Source organism: Podarcis bocagei, assembly GCF_964188305.1.
Source record: "Podarcis bocagei genome assembly, chromosome: 3".
Classification (NCBI taxonomy): Eukaryota; Metazoa; Chordata; class Lepidosauria; order Squamata; family Lacertidae; genus Podarcis; species Podarcis bocagei.
In genome coordinates, this window is record NC_138127.1 from 108,399,745 (window position 1) to 108,420,944 (window position 21,200).

The 21,200-nt window shown below is 45.7% G+C and overlaps 1 protein-coding gene across 5 annotated transcripts in view; it reads right to left on the reverse strand.

Moving 5' to 3' along the window:
• Positions 1–21,200, reverse strand: part of NCOA1 (nuclear receptor coactivator 1) — a 298,889-nt gene that overhangs the window by 140,861 nt on the left and 136,828 nt on the right. The window contains exon 1 of one of the 5 annotated variants that reach the window (XM_081188397.1): positions 3,145–3,560. The exons of the other annotated variants lie outside the window; for them this stretch is intronic. The gene's annotated coding sequence lies outside the window, so the exon portion shown is untranslated. Of the gene's footprint in view, positions 1–3,144; positions 3,561–21,200 lie in introns of those variants that run through there. 5 annotated transcript variants of the gene reach the window in all.

Consider the following 21,200-nt stretch of genomic DNA (forward strand, 5'->3'; position numbering starts at 1 on the left):
TTTGGTAGTATAGGTAAAGGGACCACTGACCATTAGGCCCAGTCGTGACTGACTCTGGGGTTGCGGCGCTCATCTCGCTTTATTGGCCGAGGGAGCCGGCGTACAGCTTCCGGGTCATGTGGCAAGCATGACTAAGCCACTTCTGGCGAACCAGAGCAGCGCACAGAAACACTGTTTACCTTCCCGCCGGAGCGGTACCTATTTATCTACTTGCACTCTGACGTGCTTTCAAACTGCTAGGTGGGCAGGAGCTGGGACCGAACAACGGGAGCTCACCCCGTTGCGGGGATTCGAACCACCGACCTTCTGATCGGCAAGTCCTAGGCTCTGTGGTTTAACCCACAGCGCCACCTGCGTCCCTACTTTGGTAGTATAGATGCGTGCTTTCACTCCAGGGTAGTTACTGCTGGATACGTAGTCGGTTGAGGACTTGAAGAAGAGCTGGAACATATGTGTGTTGGCAACATACAGGTACATCTCCCCCACTCTGAGAAAGGTTCTCTGCTTTCAATGCAAGCTTTATTGTAGCCTCGCTTTCATTTATTTATTTATAAAATGTGTTAGGCTCCTGTCTATTAAATAACCCCAGAAACATGCAATTTATAAGATAAAGAAACAGTTCCTTAAGCAAACCAAGATGATAAAGGAAAAACAGCAGGGGCTGCCGCAGAAAACAAAGGACTCAGACATTCAAAAAGGCCTTCCTTAAGACGACTGTTTTGACTGGACTGCGTAATGAATAAGGCAACAACGAAGCCAAGCAGATTGCCTGGAAACAGACCTACACTGCCTTAATTTCCATGCTGGAGAAAAGAAGGGATAATAATGAAACAAACAAAATCCCTCTTTGGTTAAACACTTTGAAAGAGGCAGCACCATAACGAAGAACCTCTTGCTTTCAAACCTCACAATACTAACCTCCGCAACTAAGAGGAAGCAGAGCAGGAGAATGGAGAGATGGATTTGGGGCAGGGGTAGGAAGCCTCTGGCCTTCCAGGCATTGCCAGAATACAATTCCCACCATCCCTGACCATTTGCCAGGCTGGAGTCCAACAACATTTGGAAGACTGCAGGTTCCCCACCCACAATTCAGGGTGTTCGTTGCCACTGGTGCCACATTTAATGTCCAATGACCAATCTTCTCACTCAGGGTGGGGTAACTTAATAGGATGACTTTTCGGGGGGAGCCCACAACCCAGCGCAAGTCATCTGAACGTGCCTAGGAGTCAACCCCTGGCCTCCATTTAGAAAAGGCTATTGGAAAGCTGCTGCCAGATGAGAGAATGTACTGGGTTAGGAGAACCAAGGATCTGACTCGTTACAAGGCAGTTCCATAGGTCCAAAGTCATTCTCATTTTGTCCATTCTGGCTCCAGTACAAATCTTTGTGCGTTTCCTCGTACACGCAAGCCTCTGCCTCCCACACCTGCAGAACGTCTTGAATTTTCTGTCTCCAAACTAACAGTGATCTATGCATCATAACCATGCATCTAGACAAAACTTAATAGACGTAGTGCTGTGTGTCCATGCTGGGAGTAGGAGAACCTTAAGACAGGGATAATAAAAGCAGCTGGACTTAACTTCTGCTCAAAAATTACCTTTTCTGGAATGGGTCCAATGGCACAAATGCACTTTTTTTTTTTTTTTTAAAAAAAAGGGAGTTCTCACAGGGAAAGAGCAGCAGCAATACAGCGGTCAGGGAAAAGAGCTCTTGAGTCTCGTCTCCAGGCCAGGCACAGGAAGGTTTGTAAAGTGCGGTACAGGAGCTTTTTGCACAAAAGTTAAAAATGAAGGGTGGAAATGGAGAGCTAAACAGGAGCAAAAGGTTTCAGCGCCACTGGACGCCATGCACCACCTCAATGCCACACGATTGCCAGCAGGAAACCATGCAAACCACCAGCCATCTAGGCACATCTGTGAAGGTCTGCATTGTGTATCAAAAGGGCGCAAGCCTAATGCAAAACCGCACACAAGCTAAACCGCTACACAATATGGCGCACACATATTAATGCATCTTATCAGACTGCAGGCACTCATGGTTCCAAGTCTGGAACAAATCATTGCTTTGGTGCAGCTATATCCAGCCGTGCACTTCCACTGCATGCTGTGTAGCAACTGTTACATACAGCTATTTGTGCCAATTCTGCTTCCCCAGCACGTGGAACTCTGTCAGAGACACGTTAGCATAACGCAAGCGGTACGTTTTGGCTGTTACGGGCAGACTTGCTCACGGTGCTTCTAAGTCCTCAGCCACAAAGCACAGTGCTGATAATCCACTGAAGTGATCAAAAACAGTAAGACCACTCCCCCTGCCTTTTTTTTACTGCGTGCTTTTAAAATGTGCCTTCGACATTTCTGGAGTCTCAAGCCAGATCACGGAGTCCAACATTCCTCACTCAGCAATTGTTTAGAACTTGCTGATACGACAGCAGCAAATTAATTTCCACCAGAGGAAAAACTTCCTTGCTATTGTGCCGCAGCGTATTAGGAGAAAACAATCTGAAATAATTAACTTTTTTCTTCTGCTTTTAGTGCTTGTCAATGATTAGCAGGCTCAGCAGGGCTCCCCCCCTTCCAAGAACTCTTTCCCCCTCTGACTTGCTTTCCCCCTTAAGGGTCTCCCCCACGCCCCCCCAAAAACCCCCACCGTGTGCCTACTTCTGCAAGCAATGTGCAGAGAGTATCCGTGCCAAGTATGACCAATTTGAACTTTTATACGCTGATTTTCAAGGTCACTGCTGAAATGGGCAAGTTTGCACTTAACACCATTCTCCAGAAACTACGCAGCACTACTGAATACGAGAGAGAGAGAGAGAGAGAGAGAGAGAGAGAGAGAGAGAGAAGGGAGAGGGAGGCAAGAAGGAGCAAACTACCAAAGTTCAGCCTACAGTGAACGCCAGCTTCAATGCTGAAGGCAAAGCAGCCCGTCGCTGGCGAGATCGAGCTGTCCCTCTGCAGCTGGACATTGCCTCTGGTTTGCACGGTTACATAAACAAAGATAAGAGGCGCCGAGGGTCCTCCTCGCTGCCTCCCGCCTTGCAGCCAATGGAGAGCGCCCGGTGGGAGAGAGGTCTTGGATGAAGGACACCCAACCGTCGGAAGCGAGAGGAACGCGGACGCCTCTCCACGGGGCTGTTGCCCTTACCTGGCCGGCTTCCAGCTAGACAAGCGCGCTCGTGGGCTGGGCGGCGGCAGCAGCAGCAACCTGAAGGCTAGCATGCCGCCCCTGCAAGGCTCCCTCGCCTCCCCTCGGCTCCATGTGCTCCGGGCTGCTCGGAATACATTTGGCGTGCGCTCGCTGCTGCTGCTGCGACAGGAGGAGGATTCAGCACCAGAGCCGAGCTGCTGCTGCTGCTGCTGCTGCTGCTCCTCGATCCCCACACCAGCTGACTGGATAATTAAACTAAACACATGCCGCCAGAGCCACTCCAACTCAGCGACGCTCCTGGGATCCCTGGTGCCACCTGGCAGGCTCTGGCCAAGCACAAGGGAGAGGCTCTCGGAAAAACAAGCGCGCAAAGGCACAGAGGAGAGCGGCGGGCGAGGGCGCACGGCGGCGAGGTGCCCACGCGAAGGAGCCCCGCACCGGCTGCTCCCGTGCGCTTCCCCGGGATGCCGGAAGGGAACTGCGAGGCGGCTTCCTTGGAAGGACCGGGCAGGCGACAAAACCAGAGGAGCCACCCCCGCGTGGCAGAAGTGATCGCAGCCCAGGCGAGTAGGCAGCTGCCACGCTTCTGCAGCGCCCGGCGGAGCGGCGAGCCACGTGCGGAAGGCAGTTTGGGCCGCAGCAACGACTAGATAGGCATCCTCGGATGCTGATGCTGCTTAGGTGAAAGGGATCAGTGACAAACGTGTTGCATTTGTTGCAAATAGTTACACTGCCAACTGCTCTGAAAGCCTCATTTTGGGCTCAGAAGCAGTGCAGAAACTTAATACGCAACATGGTAAGGACAACAATATGGCAAGTGGGAGGATTCCCTGGATGGAGCTGGCAGACTGGTAGTGCTGGTCACCCATCCCCCGGGCAGTATTATATTCACACACCCTATTTTGTGTCAGAGACTACCTCCATACAAAAAGGCACAAGCAGTGTTTCACACAACGCACAATTAAACATATGGAACAATCAGACAAATCCAGGGTCAACTGCTAGCCTACCAGTTATAATTGTTCATGAGAACCTCCATGTTGCAGACAGGATGCCTCTGAATTCCAGTTGCTGGAGAGCAGGCAGCAGGGTTGTCTTCACTTAAGTCCTACTTCTATGTTTCCTGGAAGCGCCTGGCTTGGGACTGTTCCAAGCAAGATGCTGGACTAGACTGGTCCTGGGGCAGTTTGGCTTGCTCAGACAAAAATGGACAACTAGTCTGGCATGATGCCTACAACAGTGGCCGGCTGGATGCTTCTAGGAAACCAACAAATATGACACAGTGGAGGCATCAGCTGTCCTTAGTAACTGGTATTTGGAGGTATAGTGCCTCTGCATGTTGAAGCTCCCTTTCCTGTTGAAGGCATACTTGGTCACTGTAACCATGTCAGGGTATTCTGCAGAATGTGCTCCCCTCTAGGGAGGCTGCCCTTGAAAACAGCTTGGAAATGTCAACGGGTGAAAAATGCTGCAGTTTTCTAGTCCAAGTATATAACTGATACAGTGGTACCTCTACTTACGAATGCAATCCGTTTCAGGGTGCCATTTGCACCCCGAAAAGTCTGTAAGTAGAGCACTACTACTGTGCGTGCATGAAGCACAATAGAGCGCTTCTGCGCATGGAGAACCAGGAAGTAAACACTTCCGGGTTTGCCACATTCGTAACCTGAAAAGCCACAGCGTGAAGCAAACGTAACACAAGGTATGACTGTATTTTTAAGCTGCATTGCTTACCTAATTTGTTTCTTGGATCAGTTCAAGTTGCCAGTGCTAAACACTGAAGCCCTGAATGATCTGGAAGCAGAATGCCCAAAGGACTGCCTCCCCCTACATGTGCCTTCTCATGCGCTCAAGACAACAACTGAGGCCCCAACGCCGCCCTCCCTCCCTCCCTCCCGAACTGAGGTGGGTGGAGTTTTCATGTTATGCCACTGCTACTTTGGAATGACTTTCCAAGAGAAATCCACCTGGCTTGATCTGTGTCCTCCTATTGATGGAGGGAGAAAACAAGCTAGGGAGATGCTAGCTGCTGGTTGCTATGGTTCTGTTGCTTTGCATGCTGCATTTTTAGTGTTTTCGTATAATTACTTTTATATTGATTTTTTAAAAATGAGATTTTAAAAAAAACTTTCTATGGCAACCTAGGAGAAGGATAGAACAGTACTGAAAATAAATAAAATAAGCTTAGTGATAATTGAGTATAATGCTGGTCTCTTCTTAAAGATGCTGGACCACGGTATCAGCTTTGACATTTCAGGTGAAGCAAGTTGCTAAAGCACAAGCAAAACAGAAGTCCCACATGCACACTTGGGATTGTGACCTGTGTGTCTTACAGCAACAAGAGGAGTGGTTGCATAGACTGCCTCTCTAAAATGGCCCACCTGTCCTTAAAATGATGCTGTTGAGCCCCATCTGTGCTCTGCACTGACTTTCCACAGTTCTCTAGGCACAAGTTTAAGTTGGCGGTTTGGTTTCTTTCAGGCCTTAAATGCAGGTTTGCACATCCCCGTGAGATTAGCACATCCTATGGTTCTCTCCCCCTGTCAGCATACGATGGTTTATTGACAATGGAGCCTTTCCACAGGAATCAAACAGAGTGAAGCCCTTTGCGGTGAGACACTGGAGGCTGCAAAGTAGAGGAAGAAGCAGGAAGTGTCGTAGTCCAGATCCACCCTTGTCTGCACCAGGTAGCCTTCTGGTTCCTGCTCACCTGGCCAGGCATAAATCCTTCCTGGGTCTTTTACCTCTACTGTTACTCCTGGAACCTGTCTTTAATGGATTATCTAAACCTGGGAAACCTCTTTTTTAATACTTGGACTGAGGCTATGGTATTGAGAAGGGTGGGTCAACCTTTCCTCCCTGTGCTGCTTCTTCAATTTAAAGCTGTCTCCAACCTGTCATTAGTTGCAGACAGGAGCGGCCCAACCAAGAGGCAAGGTGAGACAGCTGCCTCGGGCAGCAGAATCCACCAGGGGCAGCAGATCCCCATGTTGATCTTTCTTCCTCCACCGTGTTCCTGATATAGATCTTCCCTCACCCCTTCTTCCCTGGCAGGGAGGGAAGCTCCGTTTTGGGGTGTGCCTCAAGTGCTAAAATGTCTTGGGCTGGCCCTGGTTGCAGAAAAGTGAAATGGCAAGTGGAAGATGCCACCAGCTTGGGAGGCTTTTAAAGGTGATTGGACTGGACAAGTTCGTGGAGATTAAGGCCATCAATAGCTATTACAGTGGTACCTTGGTTCCCAAAGGCTTAGTTGTCAAACAAATCAGTGCCGGAACACCGCAAACCCAGAAGTGTTCCAGTTTGCAAACGTTTTTTGGAAGCCGAACATTCAACATGGCTTCCGCTTGAGTGCAGGAAGCTCCTGCAGCCAATCGGAAGTCGCGCCTTGGTTTTTGAACGGTTTTGGGAGTCGAACCGACTCCTGGAACGGATTAAGTTCAAGAACCAAGGTACCACTGTACAGTTGTACCTTGGATCCCAAACGCCTTGGCTCCCGAACAAATTGGCTCCCGAATGATCAAAACCAAGAAGTGATGTTCCAGTTTTCAAAGGCTGAACATCTGGCGTGACTTCTCACTGGCTGCAGGAGCTTCATGCAGCCAATCAGAAGCCGCACTTTGGTTTCCGGACATTTTGGAAGTTGAACGAACTTCCGGAACAGATTCCGTTCGACTTCCAAGGTACGACTGTACTATATTTTGCTTCCATAGTCTGCTGCAGGAATGCTTCTGAATACCAGCTGCTTGGAGCCTGTTATGTACTGAGTGAATAGGATCCAAAATGCAGCAGTCTGATTGGTCCTAGAACAATGCAGCAGTATGATTGGTCTGCAGGAGCCACCCAATCCGGCTCCAGATGGAAATGAATCCACAACCTGATTGGCCTACAGGAGAATTCCGGAATTGGCCAATCACATGCAGCCCATTGTGTAAATAATGTATATAAAGCAGATATTTTGAGGGGAAGTTTCATGCCTCCTCACCACTATGAGCTGAATAAAGAGCATGAAATCACTTTGCGACTCTTGAGTATATTTCAGAGCCACAGGATGAGAAAGGGCTACTGTGTTTGGGTCCTGCTTGAGCGTTTCCTACAGGCCAGATGCTGGAATAGATGGACCACAGACCTGATCCCTTCAGGCTCTTCTTCTGCTGGAGGTTGAACCCACAAACTTTTGCATGCAAAGCCACTGCTCTACCACTGAACAATCCCCTCACCTAAATAAGCAAAATGAGCACATCTGTTTAAAGCACTTGTATTATTCGGCCAACTCAGAGGCTTGAGGAGTCTTACAACAATGACTGAAACCACGAAGGCACACCCATTCTGCTCCTTCCCCAAATCAAGACATTTTTCATTCCCCTCACCCCCTCCAGGCTCAACAGAAAGTTAAACATTGCAGGCTCTGCAGGCAAAAATAGCAAGGAAAAGGGAGAGAGGACAAATGAAAATGAAACGAAGTGCTCTTTAGGAATGCGGCAAGACTGCTCCAGACACCAAGATTGATTGCAAAAGGGGGAACATTTGCCCCAAGCAAAGGCCACAGACACTGTTCCAAGTAAAGGAGGAGAGGCATTTCTTGCTGGAGTTGGGCTTTCTGGAAAAAGCACAATTGGCAATTTGCTCATGCACACAACCAGAGGACAGGCTCTCGGAGTTGTCGTGCCGTGCTCTTCAAGAAGGAATCATAGGGACTTTGGGTGCCAAACTACGTGTTCCGCAGACTTTTGTGTAACTTCCCATGTCTCCACCCTCCAAGAAGAACAAAAAGCTGCTGTGAGAGGATGCAACATTGAGCAAAAGGACTAGTGGGTGGAGGAGAGATGGGGCTTAGCCCCTTTCTCAATGCCGGTTTCTGCTGAACTCCCAGGAGCAGGCCCGTACGGAGCTTGTCAGTGGCCTGGGATGGGAATCTCATTAGAATGAAGTTACAAACTCAAACAAAAAAGCAGCCTGTCTCCGTTGGGGTACACAGCCGGGCCCAGGGCAAGTGCACATGGCGCCCCATCCCCTCCATAGGAGAGGCTGATTCCCACTCACTGAGACAAGGGTGCTTTGTAGACTCCCTTGGGTGATTCTCAAGTCACTGTGTTTTTCTTTGGAGCTGGGAACTCCACCCACCAGAGACGACACTGTTGCTGTTTACATAACAAGATCCTGGGGTGAAAGAGAAGTCTGGAGGTAAGGACTCCTCAAGGACTCCTCAAGCTCCCTGGCCACATGCAAGTTGCAGGCAAGCATCCAGGCGTGCACCTAAGCTAGCCAGGTTCAGAAAAATGCTGTAATATTCAAAGTTGAGAGCCACAAGAGATAAAACGTTGGAACTTGGATGCAGAAGACCTGGATTCAAATCTCTGCTCAGCCATGAAGCTCCTTGAGCCGCTCTCCTGCACCTATTTTCCTATACTTAGAGGAAGTGGGATACCAATGTGATGAATTCTAGTCACCCAGCGTGCCAATGTATTTAATAAATAACAATTATTATTATTATTATTATTATTATTATTATTATTATTATTATTATTATTATTATTATTATTATTATTATTATTATTTATTAATTAATTAATGCCCCGCCCATCTGGCTGGGTTTCCCCAGCCACTCTGGGGAGCTTCCAGCAGAATATTAAAATACAGTAATTCATCAAATATTAAAAGCTAAACGGTCATCTAACAGCCTCATTCTTTCCTACGCTTTACAATAATTCTGCAATTCACAGAAGGGAAAGGAGGAAGGACCAATTATTATGTGTGAGAAGGCCCACTTCCTAAGACCGGCCAGCTACGCCTTCCAACGTAGCAGGTAAAGCATAAAGCATAGTTCAACCCTTAGCTGATACACAACATTTGCTGGGCACACGTCCTTTCAAACTTTAATTGGATCTGGTGACAGGGACAGATCTGGGGTTAGTACCCAACAGATACAGCTGCATGGAATGTCCCCAGATCCACTATTTCACCATACTTTGACCATGTGCGTGCACTGATGGCTCACTTTGAAAAGGAATCCTTTGGGCTCATGCTAGAATCAGCCCTTCCTTTTTTCTTTATCCATCTGGGGACAAAAGTACCCAAAGAGTCTTCTTGCAGTCCATGGGACTCTCAAGAGTCTCCTCCAGCACCAGAATTCAAAAGCATCCATCCTTTGGCGATCAGCCTTCTTTATGGTCCATCTCTCACTTCCATACATCACTACTGGGAAAACCATAGCTTTAACTATACGGACCTTTGTTGGCAAGGAGATGTCTCTGCTTTTTAAGATGCTGTCTAGATTTGTCATTGCTTTTCTCCCAAGAAGCCGGCGTCTTTTAATTTTGTGACTGCTGTCACCATCTGCAGTGATCATGGAGCCCAAGAAAGTAAAATCTCTCACTGCCTCCATTTCTTCCCCTTCCACTATTGTATTAAGTCCCAAACCATCCAAGGAAGTTTGGAGGCAAGCCAATCCCTGGGCACAGTTTAAGAATCTAAGTGGAAGGTTCACCTTTTATCAAAGGATCTCTCCCAAAATTAAAGGAATCAGAAGGGCAGAAAGCTCATCTCATGATCACAGGGTGTCTGTATTCTACTCTTCTTCTTCTTCTTCTTTTACACATTAAAGCTGTGTGTATCTGAGCTGCTCTTAATGGTCTCGCTTCAGCCCCAAACACACTGTTATTGAATCTTTGATGGACAAGAGATAAACAGATGCCAAAAGGATATTCACAGTCTCTTTAGCAGCAGAGCATTTCACAACAGCCTGGCTGGTCTTTAAGTGCTGAATTCCAACTGTGGAATGCAGCGAAATCTTGCTAATCCAGCTCTTTCTTTATTCCATGCATGGTTTATTCCCTTCCCCCTCAATATGCCAGTCTCAAAAAAAAAAAAAGAACACAGATTCCTGGGCAATGCCACTGAAATTCATGTCTTCCAGTCAATATTTGCATCATCAGAATTCTCCCTGCACATTATAAAACAGTAAGATTTCAGCAGGAGAAAGGATTTTCCACACTTCATTTAACTTCTGATACCTATCAATCATGCCCACGTAACTATAACATTTAGTAGCTGTACAGTTCTCTTGAGCGTTCAAAGCATTTCACGCATGCGTGATCTAAGGAAGCCTTATGCCAGCTGCGTAAGAACAATATTATCCCTAGCTTGCAATATTTTTTGGGAGGGAGCAACTTAGGATTCTCAGTTCCCATCCTTCACCAAGGCCCTATAACAGCTCTGATCTTTCGCAATGGGTATAAATCAGGCACTCCCACTGCCACAGCCAATAAGCACTAGAGGCTTATTCTCTATGCCTGCAAGAGAAGGGCCTCCCCCCAAAAATCTCAAAACCCGGGCTGGTTCATAGGAGGGAATATGGTCTCTCAGATATCTTGGACCTAAGGCATGTAGGGCTTTGTAGGTCATAACCAACACTTCGAATTGTGCCCTGAAACAGACCTGTAGTCAGTAAAGCTGTCTCTATAATCAGCCCCAGTCAGTAATCTGGCTGCAGTTCTTTGAGCCAGTTGAAGTTTCTGAGCACTTTGCAAAGGAAACCCCACAAAGCGCATAGTAATCCAAGTGGGATGTGTACCCTTTTAAATGTATTTGTGGGAAGGAGTGGGGTAGAGGGAGGGTTTATTGGTTTGGGGGTGTGTTCTTGTTTTTATTATGTACTTTGGGTTTTGTTTTTCGTATTTTAATGTTGTAGACTTCCCTGAGACCTACGAATGAAGGGCGGTATACAAATAAAATATGTAAGTAAGTAAATGCAACTTCAACGTGTGTCACTGTGGCCTTAGTGGTGCAAACGCTTCCACAAACATACATCAACTACACACAATTCTCCAATGTTTTACCTTAATACATCTGAGTTAGTTTGCAGAAGAAGTACCCACATTCCTGCAAAAAACACTTCTATTTTACCCAGGCTAAACCTGGTCCATTTTTTCAGCCTGCGCAGAGTTGGTACCCTGTTTTTTTTAAGGTGACTAGGCTATCTGTATATTTTATGTTGTGAGTTGTTGTGAATGTCTAGAAATACTTTAAAGCAATCAAATAAATAAATACTGTCCAGTATTGCTTTTTTTTTTTAAAGGGAAATTAAAAAACCCAAGCTTTTATCAGAGAGCCAAGTGGCGGGGCAGGAGCTCTGGAGTGGGATAGAAAGGATGTACAGATACACTGAAATGCCATTTGCAGCTCAAATTTCACGCTCCCTCTTGTTCGGCTAGGCACCAAGATTAATTGCCCGTGCTGCAAAACCCAAGAAAACTGAAGGGACCACGTTCTCCCCCTGTAGTCCCTTGTTCAAAAAGTGGCTTGCTGCTCATCAATCACCCGCCCAGCTGATAATGGTGAGCAGAGGAGGGGCAAGGAGGAGGGACTGCAGAAAGGGAAACTGCCAAGGATAAGTGCTTCTGAAATGAGCGCAGCACTGCCAAAATGGCTTATTGCCTGGATGTGCTGCCTTCAGGGCCGGATTGAGGTCTGATGAGGCCCTCAGCTACTGAAGGTAATGGGCCCCTTTATATGTCCAGCTGTCCTTTGACAACAACAAATTGTTGCTGTTTTTTGTGTTGAGTATATGCTACATGGACCTAATAGGTATCTAAAGCCATTTGCACACAACAAAATATGTATTTTATCAAAACGCTGTTGCTGTATGTAGGTTTTATTTTATTTGTTTTTTATCTTATATTTTGGAAATGTACATCCAGTTTTTTCCCCCTTTAAATTTTTTGGGGGCCCTAAGAGAGTGGGGCCCTAAGCTATAGCTTGTTTAGCTTGTACGTAAATCCGGCACTGGCTGCCTTGGAACACATAAAGTAAAGGGTGGCAAAACACACACACACACACACACACACACACACACACACACACACCCCTCCTGATACTCTGCATTAGCTAGTCATGACAGTATCTCACTTTTCTCTTACTAAGCAAATGTCATCTCTGGCAATGACCAGCCTATACTTTCTGTTATCTCCTAACCTAAACCCAGATAATGGGTCTTAGAAGAACAAAGGAACCTAAGAGGAGCTTTCTGGGTCAGGTCAAAGGACCCAGCAAGCCCAGCCGTCTGTTCCCACAGTAGCTGGCCAGATAAAGATGGCAAACCCACAAGCAAGAACTGAGCACATCCTCACTCTCCCTACTTCAGCAACTGGTATTCTGAGGCTTTCTGCCTCTAACAGTACTATTTACATTTATTTTATTTTTTGCCTTGATGTGCATCACTTTCTGGCACTGAATTGCATTTGCTATTTTACTGCCCATTCACTCAGCTTGGAGAGACCTTTTCGAAGCTCTTCACAACTGCATTTTATTGTAGTATCATGTAGACTCCTTTGCGATTCTGATGCACATGTAGTTTCATTTACATACCAAATATAATATAGTATATGATGATGGTGGAATTCACTGCCAGGTATGGTGATGGCTATTAGCATAGAGGGAGAGACTGACTAAACCCGCAGTGGAGAACCTGTGACCTCCCAGATGTTACAGTATTGTGACTCCCATTGCCTTGACCATTGACCATGCTTCCTGGGGCTGATGGGAACTGAAGTCATAGAATCATAGAACTGTAGAGTTGGAAGGGACCCTGAGGATCATCCAGTCTAACCCCCTTGCAATGCAGGAATAGGCAACTGTCTTGTATGGTGATTGAACCTGCAACCTTGGCAATATCAGCTCCACACTCTAAGGTCCCAATCACCCTCTTCTGCAGATTAGGATTCAACAAATTAATGGAAGTGGTCTATCAATGCTTAGTAGCCATGATAATGGTAAAGGTACCCCTGATCGTTAGGTCCCGTCGCGGACGACTCTGGGGTTGCACGCTCATCTTGCTCTATAGGTCGAGGGAACGGGCGTTTGTCCACAGACAGCTTCTGGGTCATGTGGCCAGCATGACTAAGCCGCTTCTGGTGAACCAGAGCAGCGCACGGAAACACCGTTGACCTTCCCGCCAGAGCGGTACCTATTTATCTACTTGCACTTGACGTGCTTTCAAACTGCTAGGTGGGCAGGAGCAGGGACAGAGCAACGGGAGCTCACCATGTCGCAGGGATTTGAACCACTGACCTTCTAATCAGCAAGCCCTAGGCTCTGTGGTTTAGACCACAGCACCACTCGCGTCCCTAGTAGCCATGATAGTGGAGTGGAAAAATCAGAGATAGCATGCTTCTGAATATTAGTTGCAGGGAAAAGCTAAAAACCCCATGTCCTGTGGGTGGGTTTCTCAAAACCAGCTGGGAAACAGGACATTGGACAAGAACCGGAAACTGCAATTAATCCAGAATGCGGCAGCTAGACTGGTGACTGGGAGTGGCCGCCGGGACCACATAACACCGGTCCTGAGAGATCTGCATTGGCTCCCAGTATGTTTCTGAGCACAATTCAAAGTGTTGGTGCTGACCTTTAAAGCCCTAAACGGCCTCGGCCCAGTAAACCTGAAGGAGCGTCTCCACCCCCACCGTCCAGCCCGGACGCTGAGGTCCAGCTCCGAGGGCCTTCTGGCAGTTCCCTCATTGCGAGAATGAAGTTACAAGGAACCAGACAGAGGGCCTTCTCGGTTGTGGCGCCCGCCCTGTGGAACGCCCTCCCACCAGATGTGAAGGAAATAAGCAGCTATCTTCTTTTTAAAAGACATCTGAAGGCAGCCCTGTTTAGGGAAGCTTTTAATATTTAATGCTGTATTGTTTTTAACACTTGATTGGAAGCCGCCCAGAGTGGCTGGGGAGACTCAGCCAGATGGGCAGGGTATAAATAAATTATTATTATTATTATTATTATTATTATTATTATTATTATTGTTCAATCCAACAAGGCTTCGCTTAATCTCAGAATACAGCACGGAGGGTTTAGGTATCAACATGCCTAGCGTAAACAACCCCCTTCTGGATCTCAATCACACCAGGAATACACAAAAATCCACTGCCTAGAAAGGCATTTTTCGACACATGGCATGCCTTCAAGCTTCTCTCACACTATTTATGTGCACATGTCATATGGGATAGGAAGTGAAAAACATTTTTTTTAAAAAAAAATACACATTCTTAGCATTGCACATATTACCTTGGAATTACAGAGAGAGAAAATGCAGGCGCCAATGTAGTAAATACAATAATACCCTGAGACAAAACAGTCTCTAAGTAAACAAGGGCTTCCCAGATGGAAAGGCAAGGTTGAGCTTTATTGCATCATCTGACTCCTTTACTCATAATAATTACCCTGCCTAATCAAGTCTTTGTAATCGGAAAGAAACGGTTCCCTTAGCCTACAGATTATTTAAAGGGCCTTAATGACATGCTGAAAGATCTATTTCCTTTTGTGCCTTTTAAAAAAAACAAAAACAAAAACAAAAGCCTAGCTCACCTGCCCGATTTGAAGCAACACCTTGGAGATTCATACAGAAGGTGGAGATAAAAGAGAGCAAAAACATCAATGCCATTTCACAACTGAGACTGGTCAACTCTAGGCTTACAAATCCCACCAATGGGGGGGGGGGTATGTAATTTGATTGCTTGTATTGGAAACAACTTCCCACTCTCTTTTCCTTGGAATACCAAGCTTATCTGGAAGACTACATTGGAAATAGAATATAAGACCTTCAATAACAGTTGCTTGTTATTTTCATTTTCATTTTATTAGCTTATGAATCAAGGACCACCTCTCCACATATGAACTGATCTGGGCCCTGCGATCATCTGAGGCCCTTCTTTGTGTGACCCAACCATGAGAGGTCTAGAGGGTGGCAGCAGAAGAACGGGCCTTTTCTACATTGGCTCCCCGTCTCCTCTCCCTAGGGAGGCCTGCCTGGTGCCTTCATTACATAGCTTTAGGTGCCAGGCAAAATAATCCTCCTCAGCAAGGTCTTTGTGGCTTCTTTGGGGTTTTTTTTTTTGTTATGCATTTTGTGTTCTCATTTTGTATTTGAATGCTGTAAAACCGCTCTGTGATCTGTGGGTGATTATAAATTTTAAAAGATAGTCTCCCCGTGAGTCACAAGGCCTAGTTACAGGTAGGTAGCTGTGTTGGTCTGCCATAGTCGAAACAAAATAAAAAATCCCTTCCAGTAGCACCTTAAAGACCAACTAGGTTTGTTATTGGTATGAGCTTTCGTGTGCATGCACACCTCTTCAGATACCTCTTCTGAAGAAGTGTGCATGCACACGAAAGCTCATATCAATAACAAACTTAGTTGGTCTCTAAGCTGCTACTAGTCACAAGGCCGTTTGCATGAAAACAACTAAAAATACAGCTAAATAGAAGGAGTGGACATATAACCATTCTTCTGCCACAGGTATTTATTTGTTTCATAAATAAATGAATTGATATACCACTTTTTGAAAAAAACTCAAAGCGGTTTACAAAACAGATAGAATAAAAAAATCATCACTAAGAAACCCTACAACCATAATTTAAAACATACAGAAAGTTAACACCATAACAGAATAGACTAAAACGTATTAAAACTCATACAAACTTTCTAAGCATCTGGGTGCTTATCTAAATATCTGGGGAGCATCTGGGTAGGCATATCTAAATAAGAATGTCTTCAGCAGGCACCAAAAAGAATTTCAATAGGCAGGGAATTCCAAAGTGCTGCCACACACAGTGTATTTTTTTCTATTGGGGATTGTTGAGATTATTATTATTTTCTATTATTTTTAAATTAGTTTCATGTATTATGTGGCACCTGTAAAAGTGCCAATTCCGCCAACTGAAGCAGTCAAGTGGGCACATATGAGGTAAGGTGGTCTCATGAACTGGTCCCAAATGATTAAGACTTTTAGAAGACATCTGAAGGCAGCCCTGTTTAGGGAAGCTTTTAATGTTTGATGTATTACAGTATTTTAACATTTTTTTGGAAGCCGCCCAGAGTGGCTGGGGAAGCCCAGCCAGATGGGCGGGGTATAAATAATAAATTTATTATTATTATCATTATTATTAACTTTTTATATTGATGGTAACTCCTTGAACTCAGCCTGGTAGCACATGGGCAACCAGTACAGGACTCTGAGCGCAGGTCTTATATGCTGAAGAGTCATCCCTCCTTTCTGTGGTCATCTTCACCACAAAGTGGCAGAGGCAGCCAGAACCAGATGCTTTGCTATGTGGAAAGAGCCACATCTTACAAGCCAAATCCTGAAAAACCCTCGGTGTGGAGGCTAGGAACATAGGAAGCTGCCCTAAAGTCAGGCCATTGGTCCATCTAGTTCGGCATGGTCTTCAATGACCGGAAACCGCTCCCCAGCATTTCACATGGGAGTCCTTCCCAGCCATATTTGGAGATGGCAAGAACCGAACCTGGAACCTTCTGCATGCAGAGCAGGTGCTCTACCAGTGAGCTAGAGAACAGCTGCATAAATTCTTCTGGACAGCAAAGATCTCCTGCAAAAGGAGGACTACAGCGCAAGAGGCAGCAGGAGCTCCAGTGCTAGCGCTGGCTGATCTTCCGGGTGGATGTCTTTCCACATATAGAAGGCAAAGTAGCACACAGTGACTCTGCTATGAGCTAAAGTCTACATTACACCTGGGCACTGCAACCCAAAATATTATGAGTGCCTTACATGCCAAGCACAGCAATGGCTTCTGGTATACTAGAGAGGGAGGCACTAATCTCCCTGCTGAGCTCTGCAAGTTGAGAAGACAGTAACTTGCCCAAGATCATCTAATAAAGTCCTGGGCAGGCTCCTTAATTTAGCTGAATCTGTAACTAATCCTTTCCCATGAGTTTGGGACTGATAAGTATTCCTGGAAACAGAATTGAAGGGTTGTATGAAAAAACTATTATTATTATTATTATTATTATTATTATTATTATTATTATTATTAAGCTTTAACATTAACATCTATCTGTTTAAAGTTCCTTCATGCCTTCTTCCAAAGAAGGAAGTTCTATAGCTCTTCCAAAAAGCACACACGCTCATACTTTGACCTCTAGGTGAAGGGGCTTCCACAAAGGAGGAATGGCAATGTAACAGGTGCCCTTTGTGTTAGAACCTGGGTGGTACAGTCACGCAAGCATTAGATCTTAAGTCTTCACCAATTCAAAGTTTTGGTGCTGACATTTAAAGCCCTAAACGGCTTCGGCCCTGTATACCTGAAGGAGAATCTCCACCTCCATCGTTCTGCCTGGACACTGAGATCCAGCGCCAAGGGCCTTCTGGCGGTTCCCTCATTGCGAGAAATGAGGTTACAGGGAACCAGGCAGAGGGCCTTCTCGGTAGTGGCACGTGCCCTGTGGAACGCCCTCCCACCAGATGTCAAAGAGAAAAACAACTACCAGACTTTTTGAAGACATCTGAAGGCAGCCCTCTTTAGGGAAGCTTTTAATGTTTGATGCATTACTGTATTTTCCAATTTTGTTGGAAGCCGCCCAGAGTGGCTGGGGAAGCCCAGCCAGATGGGCGGGATATAAATAAATAAATAAATAAATAAATAAATAAATAAATAAATAAATAATACAAAACAAAAGTATATTGCCTCTACAATCCAAACTGCAGACGAGGCCCTCACGTCCTGCTTCCCCCCCCCATGCCTAACCAGATGCTTCCCACATCTGGTTAGCCACTGGGGGAAAGAGGATCCTAGGCTAGGTCTGATCAAGCAATGTCTTCTTAACAATACCCCGTCCCCTGGTTGCCATTTGCGCACATACCAGGTTTTATCTATGTTGGCACAAAACTATGCGCTATTAGAAGCAAAGTACTTTAAAACAGACTCCTGCCAACCTAGCAGTTTGAAAGCACGTCAAAGTGCAAGTAGGTAAATAGGAACCACTCCGGCGGGAAGATAAACGGTGTTTCCGTGTGCTGCTCTGGTTCGCCAGAAGTGGCTTAGTCATGCTGGCCACATGACCTGGAAGCTGTACGCCTGCTCCCTCGGCCAGTAAAGCGAGATGAGCGCCGCAACCCCAGAGTCGGCCACGGCTGGACCTAATGGTCAGGGGTCCCTTTACCTTTACTTTACCTTTATTTTAAAACAGAAGGAGATTCCCACCTATGTTATGCCCTTTTGTGATAGCCAAGACCAGCCAAATTTATTGTCTTAAGCGATCCCACCCACGTGCTACATTCAAACTGCAAGATCATGCCTGGGTCATACAGAGTAGCTATGGAACGTGTCTCTGCGGAAAATTGCACAACCCTTAGCATAGTTCAGAAATATCATTCAACAGTTTCCATTTGGGCTGCCTGCGGGAGTGAAAGTTAAACCAACAAAGGGCAAAGACTTTTGGAACTATTATGACTTCATTGTTTTGACTAGATTTTAATTGAACCATAATGGTGCATTTTGTTACCCTCTCACTTAGCAAATCAACTCTGACCCATCCAATCTGCGTTGTATCTCAGATGATGCTGATGCTGATATGCATAGAAGAGTGCACACAGTCAATTATTGACCTTGTAACTGCAGCATCTGCCCATATGAGGAAATTTCATTGATGAATTCCTTCCTTGGATTTTTGATCAGATGCAGAAGATGCATGGTAAAATGTTCCTCACCACAGTGCTACAGCTTCCAACATGGTTGCATGCTTCCGTATGAAACTGAGCTCCTTGACCCATTCCAGCCCAAGTTCACACCCACTTCTAACCAGAATCGTCCTTGGCTGCCCTGGTGGATGACCCTTAGGAGATGGACAGGAAGAATTGAACCCTGCTGATTTTCCTGGATCTCTTAGCAGCTTTTGATGCTGTCGCCCATGATAGCCTCCTTGACTGCCTCTGTGAGTTGGGTGCAGCGTTTTACAGTGGTTTCACTCCTACTTAGGGGGTTGGTTCCAGACTGAAGGATTGGATATTGTCTTGACACCCTTGAATTAATCTGCAGGGTGTCACAGGGCACAATTTCATGTCCAATGTGAATTAGTATCTAGACAAAACTTTAGGAGACTTCAGGTGAGCTGCGTTATCTGTATCTTGATAATATCCAGCCCTTTTCTCTGCAAGACCTCAAGTCTTGCATGTCCTCAGTTGATGCCTGAATATTACAGGCATCAAACTGCAACTGAACACTGGCAAGACAGAGAACCCCATGGATGGGCTGTTCTTGGGTCCAGGGATTGGACTGTGAGCTAGTTCTGGGTGGCAGGTGCTTAGTTTGGGGCTTTGGTGCCACTTCTGTTGTCTATGCTCTGTTAACTTCTAGTTTGGATTACTTCAGTGCTTTATGCACGAGGCTGCCTTTGAAGACCCTCCAGAAACTCTAGCTGGTGCAGAATTCAGCAGCCAGATCACTGACTGGGGCAGTATGGTCTGAACACCAGTTGTGGCACAACTGCACTGGTTACCAATTCTTTTCTGGGCTCAATTCTCAGAATTTGACCTATAAAGCCTGATGTGGCACAGGACCCCAGGACCTAAAAGTCTGCCTCTCCTCACATGAACCAACCCATACTCTGTGATTGTCTTCCAAAACCCTTCATTTGCCCTCTCCATGAGAGGTCTGGAGGGTGGCAACACAAGAATAGGCCTTTTCAATTGTGTCTCCCAACTTGCAGAATGCAAGTGCCTCACCCTTTTTCTAGCTTGATCTGCCTCAAAGTCTGGTAGCATTTCTAGCTCCTTTGCAATCTCTGTAGCCTCTATCAAAACTTGTTGAAAAGCCTCATCATACCTGCAGCCCACAAGGTAACACTTGGTCACGTGCAATTGGCTTGGAGCTGAATTTAAATCAGATTCCTCATTTTGTAGGGATAAGAAGGAATAACACAAATCTGAACTTACAAATCGCATCAGCGAGGGCCTTGGATTCAATTTGGGAACTATTTCCAAGTAAAGCCTTTAGGCTTGTATCATCAAAGATCTCTCTTAAAGCATCATATATACGACTAAGATGGTATCTCAGTGGTTTCAAAGCATCAGTCTGACTCTCCCCATAACACAACGGCTTAATGGTTATGCCTAAGTCTGATACATGGCTAGTTAGAATTTGCCAATGCTGAATCGATGCAGAGAAATAATTAAAAATCTGTTGAACCAGCCTGAAGAAACTAGTTGCTTCCAGACAACGCTTTGCGGCATCATTGACTACCAAGTCTAAAGAGTGCGCATTGCAGGTCACAAAAAGGCCCAGGATGATCTTATTAAAACCTAACCTCCAATCAACTCTATGGTCTATTTCATACATGCATAAAAAAGAGTTCTCATATATACATTGCTTCAAAAATGATAAAATTCTTCAATATATAAAAGTCAAAATTTATCATAAATGTATAAGATATAATAAAAACAAATCTGTATAAAACTGTGCCTCTCAAAAGTCAGTACTGAGCCCCTCTGAGGTCTCTGCCTGACGCAGCTGCCTTGTTGGCCTAATGACAGCACGGACCCAATTTACTCCACTGCTGAAGGATCTGCACTGGTCCCCTATTAGCTACCAAACCAAGCACCAGGTTTTGCCTGTAGACATTTAAAGCCCCAAACGACTTGGGACCAGGACACCTAGCAGCTGACCTCCCCCAGTAGACCAAGCTGATCTTTTAAGACATTTTGAGGTGGCTCGTGATCTTTTGAGAGATTTCGCGGTTGCTCAGCACAGAAGCAGGTCTTTCCTCTGCTCATTCATGAGGCGGAGAAAGTAATGACCTTTAAAAGCCTCTTAAAAGCTTATATATTTGCCCAAGTTTTCCTTGACTCCAACTCTTTCTTTGTTTTGTTTTGTACACTGCTCACAAGTATTTGTGATTCCAGTAGTAGATAGGTAGCCGTGTTGGTCTGCCATAGTCAAAATAAAAAAATTCCTTCCAGTAGCACCTTAAAGACCAACTAAGTTAGTTCTTGGTATGAGCTTTCGTGTGCATGCACACTTCTTCAGATACACTGAAACAGAAGTTGCCAGATCCTTCTATATAGTGAGAAGGTGGGGAGGGGTATTACTCAGAAGGGTGGTGGGAATGGGAGATAGGCAGATAGCTGAGAGAGCCTCTTGACGACTCTTAACAACTGTAATAGGTCTTACAGGAAAAGGCAAGGGGTGGGAAGGTGAGAAGTGGTTTAGTCATGTATAGTGAGATAAGAATCCAATGTCTTTGTTCAGCCCAGGTCTTTTCATGGTTTTAA